Raw genomic sequence first — 7,005 nt, forward strand, 5'->3', positions numbered from 1 at the left:
CGTAGTGATGACGACAGGAGCAAAGGGAAAAGTGCGGTGACGTAGTTTATAGAGCGACAAAGTCCACGTCAGGAGGAGGTTGGGGTGGATGGATGAATATGACCCAGGAGAGCGGTGTTCGATTCCCATGTGACAGGAGCAGTTTATGTTGTTTCTATTATCCATGACTGTTCACTGTTATTATTGTAACCATGGCAACAAAGATCATCTGATGTTGAGGAAGAACTTATTTTAACTCAAATCACCATCTTTTCCTGAACTGAACCAAGACATGACTGTTATTATGGTAACCATGGTGACACCTACCATCGTGGGGGTAACTATTTCAGGAGACACTGGTTGTACCAGAGGATTGATGGTTGTTCAGGTTGGAGGACTGGTTGATGTGGAGCAGCAGTTCACTGCAGTGACGGCAGCACCACTGAACAGCACCACACATATATCAGCAGCTGGATCAGACTACGAGTTGTTAAAATCTACAATCTGTCAATAAACTCCTCCAGGATTAATTACTTCATTAAGATTTAGATTCTGGTCCTGCTCCTCTTTTCTGCACACGCTCTCAGTGACACAAACTGGAAGAATTTCTTGAATGAAACTGAGAAAACCTTCGGACTATCTTAGACAGTGACCTCTCTGCATCAGACTGAAGCTTTGCATTCACCCTGCAGCTTTGTGCTCAGTCATGGTTTCCCCTTTAGGAGCCGTGTGTTTTTCCTCTGATAGCCGACTGGATACACAACTTCTTAAAAACAAGTGTTGCTGAAGAAGGGCTGGTATTCAAGGCAGAGACAATAAAATCTTTGTGGGAGCAGCCTATAGGATTAGCCACAGCAGTGGGCTGTATATATAGGCCTTTACGGGCACACATACCTCATAAAACCAACCAGGGCCCCTCTGCTGCAGGGGGAAGGCCAACCCGCCTCATCCACGTCAGCCCAAACCTCCGATCTGAAAACTAGAGCTCAAGGTCAGATCAGCAGGTCTTCCCTCCCTGCTGCGGTTTTCTTTCTTTAAGGAAGATGAAACTTTGGTCTCAAAGCAGAGCAGCACGGAAACACAACAGCACAGCATGAAAGAAAAGTTAGATATGTATAAATGCTCACAAACAGCAGAGGCAGAGAACACAACGCAATAAAAAATAAAAAAGACAAAGGGTCATATGTTCACATTTAAACCATCAGAACCATCAGTAGAGTGATCATGAAAAAAAGTTTAATTAACAGCAGCTGCAACAAAATACTGCTAATGTGTATGGAAGCCCTTTACTGCCAGGAAACAAAGCAGCTAATCTTCAGGATGATTGAAATAAAATACTCTGTAAGTCAAAGGTTTGGCTTTAATGCTTTCTGTGGATCATAATCAAGATCCAATGATGTGACTTAAAATGCTGAAATGTTGTGGAAACCTTTATGTTTAATATTGGACATGTTCCCTTAGAAATATAAAGAATAAGTTTGGTCAATTATATAAACAACTTAACAGATAACATTTTTAACTGCCTTATAACTTTGACTTAAAGTCAAATTTTGACTTCAAAAGTTAAAGTTTTAAAGTTTTGGCTTTAAAAAGTAGTAATTCTGTCTTAAATATGGTTAATTTTGACTTATTATTCCATATCTGTTACTTAACAGTTAATTTTCTACAGTAAAATCTTAAATTTGGGCTTATTATCTTTATCTTATCTTTTCATGTTTGACTGGTTTTTATTTTAAATTTAAAACTTTTTAAAATAATAAGTAAGTAACTATGATAATACATCTGACCATTTGCTTTCTTTTTATATCATTTTATCTCATTTGTAATTTTACCAATTTGTTTTTATTTTTCTTGTCAGAAATGTTCTTCCATATGTGTATAGTATCTCACCCAAAATATAACCTTGTGTACAGTGTTACATAACCATCAGGAACAAAATCCCTTCTTTTAATCCTTAAAACTCTTTAAACTTTTCATGTTGGTTTGATCTTTCATTGCTCGAAGTCAGAAACTGATTATGACCACATGTCTTTTTATGCTGCTGTTACAGCAATGATTCATTTAAACTTAATTTAAAACATTAATTTATATTATATTTAAAGGACCAGCTCACATCAAGGCACCAAATCCTGCAAAGTGAGTGAACATTGTTTTCTATTTAAAGGTTTGTGCAGCTGAAGTGATGATTAAAGCATTTTGAGCTTTTAAAGGATGTTGCTGAAGTTACTCATGCATGCAAACCAGAAGAAACAAGAAGGAAACGATCAAAACCACTTCCCCACTACTCTGTGTCTGCATGAGCATGTACTGTAAACACTCTGGTGACATAACAGCGTTGCATTCACATGCTGCCTTCACACCACAGGCCTGCAGAAGGAAACTTTAAAAAACAGCAGGCAGCACACATCCAGCCTGTCAGCGGGCCGCTGCCGCAGCCCAGGCCGCCTCACGGCACCACACGGGCGGCCACACGCAGACCGAAGGCCCCGGGGAGAGGGGGGCGTGCGGCTCGGCTCGGCCCGGCCCGGCTCGGCTCGGCTCGGCCTCCTTCAGCCTCTCACAACAAAGACGGAGGCGATCGCCCATGATGCTGGCTCCGCCTCTCTGCTGTTACCGTACAGTCCGGAGCACAGGCGCAGGTCTTTTTAGGGGGCGTGTCCCTCTGCTGCGGCATGCGCTCAATCACAGCCGGGGAGGGTCGCTGCGCCCCCCCCCCCCCCCCCCCCCCGCTGCTGCCACGCTGCGATTTGTCAGTGATGTAATGCTGCATTAAAGGGCCTATGTCAGGACTTTACTGCCCAAAACAGAACCAGCACCATCACAGCATCTACACCATAACTCATGATTACAGCCAGGCTGCTGACATGCAGCCATTATTACAACTGTCAGCACCAACATGGCCACTTTAATTCACATGAATCTCAACCAGACCAGCAGACCTGAGTTCTTCCTGTTCCAGTTATAACATTAAATAAGCTACATACAGTATGAACTAATACATGTACATTTTCACACCCTTATAGTACAAAACCTTGTCCACTTTGTACCGTACATCATTCTACTGTCTGAGTCAAAATAAATCTGGTTCCAGGGGTAAAAGTCTTTTCATTTCCACACAGACAAGTTTCCAAATGTAGTTCAGTTTTTAACCAGATTTACAGAAAACGCTCCAAAGTCAGACCTGAGTTTAGTCTTGTTTCCTCTGCTGCTGTGTGAACATGAGTCAACTGGTTGATGGAAAGGAGGAAATTAGCTTTAAAGACCAAACCTGGTTTCGTAAACATGTTTCTTTCTGCTGTAAAGTTGGACATTTGAACGTGGGAGTCTCTGGGGACTGACTCCCTGCTGGAGCCAGACTCTGGTGGTCATTAGAGGAACTGCAGCTTATGTCACTAATGTGCAAGTGTCGACCCACTGTGACGTTACCCAGGTCTGTTTGTAATGTGTCCGTCGCCACCTTGGTTGTTTGAAACCAGAAGAAACCATATTTGGAGGAGAAGGTGGAGCTGAGGAGCAGTGAGGGGCGGAGCTGACCTGCTCTGTCCTCTATCCTGATTGTCAGGTTCAGTCTGTCAATCACACAGTAGCCCCGCCCTAATGCAGCCCCTGCTTTATGGTCTATTTTCCTCTAAATGGAGCATAATTTAAAACTGGACATCATCTTGTGTTGAAGACTTGAAACTAGAGACTGAGACATAAACTCATCAGGAAAACGTTTCCTGAGGTAAAAGCACAAAAGCTGAAGGAGAGAAGCCAACTACAGCTCTCCGACCGAGTTCCACCTTCAGTCTGTTTTAAATGTTGGATCGGCTCTGGATGAATTCAGAGATTAATGTCACAAATTAAATTCTGTACCGCTCTGATTAACACCTCTGACCAGCCCCTTCTCTGGCTGAGGCTCATGGGTATTGCAGTATTTAGACCTGCCTGCCAGCCCGATTTCTCAGCGATAAAGCTGAAACAATTGAAAGTGGCAGTCACAACATGCACTTATAGAGTGTGCAGCACCTCACAACTCTACGGCCTCTTAAACATCAGAAGAATCATTCACATCTCAGAATCACAAACCTTTTCCCCAGCAGATATTTTGTCCTGTAGGAAAATGAACTCACATCAGTGACGGCTTCATTCCAGCAGCTGATGATGTTTTATAGTTGAACCTGTGTCCAAATGTCTGCTGAAGAAAAGCTCCATTTATCTCCACACTTTTCCCACAAGTGGGACAGAAGCTAAACAGGAAGAGGGTGGGGCTTAATCACATGTTGCACGCTGTGATTACAGCTGAAGACTGTAATCTTGCACTAATGAATTTTGGGAATCACGTTCAACCCTAAACCCCAGATGATACCACTGACTTCTGAAAATCTGTCAGTGTGTAACAGGAACTGAAGCAGTTACTGTTCTGGTCTCACATGTTGCATAAGAGTAATTTACTCTGTGTGTGTGTGTGTGTGTGTGTGTGTGTGTGTTTGTTGTGTACAGGCCCAACAGGAGAAAATGTCTCATTTACAATGCAAACCTCAGTGACACAGACCAACATGTGACAGAGCTCAGAGGCCTTTGAATCACTGAGATCACAACAAACCACACAGTTTTTTTGTTCTGTGTTTGGTGGTTTACTCAGGTTCTGCTCTTCGAGGTTCTTGACCTGAGTCTTATGTTTTCATGCTTTCTCCTTCGACTCCACCACATTTCAGAGGGAAATGTTGCAGCTTTAGCTTTTCACAGTTGGAGGGTAAAGAAAAACAAAGTGGATTCTAGAGGATGAACATCAGCTCCACCAGCTGACCTACAGAGCTAATAAATGACTTATTAACATAAACAGATTCAGATTCACACATTTTATTATCCCAAGTGGGAAACTTGATCTGCAGTCAGGGGACAGATAAAAGCAACACAAGTGTAACAATATACACAATACAATAAAGCACACAACACCGTGAAACACCAAACACTATCAGAACATAGAACACAATAAAAACACAAAGTACTTTAGAATGTGAATCGTACACAGTGTGCAGGCGTCAGGACTCTTCAGGACTTTCAGGACCACATTTCTAGGACCCTAGTTTTTTGTAACACAGTTGGGAAACCAATTTCCTCTAAAGATATGTGAAGAACAACACGAACTCTACTCCTGAGCCGAACTCCAGCCACGTCACTATGTGATAGTGAAAAACTGGGGTCCTAGAAAACTGCAGTCCTGAGACCAGGAGCTGCAGGAGCTGCAGTACTGATGTGGTGATGGATGGTTCTGAGGCAGCCTGTGAGTCCATCTAGATTAATAGATATGAATCCAGTTTATTCACATGTGGTTTTAAAGGCTGTGCAGTTCCTGCTCTCATCTAGTGACCATGTGACCTGCTGAAGAAAACACCTGATGGTCACGCTACAGGATTCACAGGGCAGCACGGAGGTACAGGTTCACATGTCTCCGTGCCTCCGGGTGCTTTCCCCCCACTGTTCACAGAAACGTGCAATTGAAGGTAACTTAAACACAAAAATATCCTGTAGCAGTGAATTCAGTTTCCTGCAGTGAATCAATAAATAAAACTACCAGAGCAAAAAGTTCTGTGAACATCCTAAGAAATAACAATATCTAACTAAAAATGAAGAACTCACCAGAGCCACGAGGTCAGGCCAGCGGATTCTCTCAGTACAGTGACTGATCTCTTTTTAAGACACAGAAAACAACCACAACAGATGACAAACAACAACATGAAGAATACAGGCCATTGTTATGTATCTGTGTGTGGGGGGGCAGCTCCTGTGCAGGTGGGCTGGGGGGGTTACATGACTCAGGGACCTTTGTCTCATTATCTGTCCCTGTGTGTAGTGAATTAGGCCCAAACTGAACGAACAGAAACAGAAACTGACTGGTGTTATTTACTGACTGACTGGTGTTATTTACTGACTGGTGTTATTCTCTGACCGGTGTTATTTACTGACTGCTGTTATTTACTGACTGACTGGTGTTATTTACTGACTGGTGTTATTCTCTGACCGGTGTTATTTACTGACTGCTGTTATTTACTGACTGACTGGTGTTATTTACTGACTGGTGTTATTCTCTGACCGGTGTTATTTACTGACTGCTGTTATTTACTGACTGACTGGTGTTATTTACTGACTGGTGTTATTCTCTGACTGCTGTTATTTACTGACTGCTGTTATTTACTGACTGACTGCTGTTATTTACTGACTGGTGTTATTCTCTGACTGACAGCTGTTATTTACTGACCAGTGTTATTTACTGACTGGTGTTATTCTCTGACTGACTGCTGTTATTTACTGACTGCTGTTATTTACTGACTGGTTCTTCTTCTCTGGAACCACAATGGCCTGGCTGACTGGTGTTATTTACTGACTGGTGTTATTCTCTCACTGCTGTTATTTACTGACTGCTGTTATTTACTGACTGGTGTTATTCTCTGACTGACTGCTGTTATTCTCTAACTGACTGCTGTTATTTACTGACTGGTGTTATTCTCTGACTGACTGGTGTTATTTACTGACTGCTGTTATTTACTGACTGACTGCTGTTATTCTCTAACTGACTGCTGTTATTTACTGACTGGTGTTATTTACTGACTGGTGTTATTCTCTGACTGACTGCTGTTATTTACTGACTGCTGTTATTTACTGACTGACTGGTGTTATTTACTGACTGCTGTTATTCTCTGACTGGTTCTTCTTCTCTGCCTGGCTGGCTGCTGTGTTTTACTGACTGGTTCTTCTTCTCTGCCTGGCTGGCTGCTGTGTTTTACTGACTGGTGTTATTCTCTGACTGACTGCTGTTATTTACTGACTGGTGTTATTCTCTGACTGGTGTTATTCTCTGACTGACTGGTGTTATTTACTGACTGCTGTTATTTACTGACTGACTGCTGTTATTCTCTAACTGACTGGTGTTATTTACTGACTGCTGTTATTTACTGACTGACTGGTGTTATTTACTGACTGACTGGTGTTATTTACTGACTGCTGTTATTCTCTGACTGGTTCTTCTTCTCTGCCTGGCTGGCT

This window comes from Trachinotus anak, unplaced genomic scaffold, assembly GCF_046630095.1.
Source record: "Trachinotus anak isolate AG129_WGS33_773 ecotype Australia unplaced genomic scaffold, CSIRO_AGI_Tana_v1 ptg000003l, whole genome shotgun sequence".
Taxonomy (NCBI): domain Eukaryota; kingdom Metazoa; phylum Chordata; class Actinopteri; order Carangiformes; family Carangidae; genus Trachinotus; species Trachinotus anak.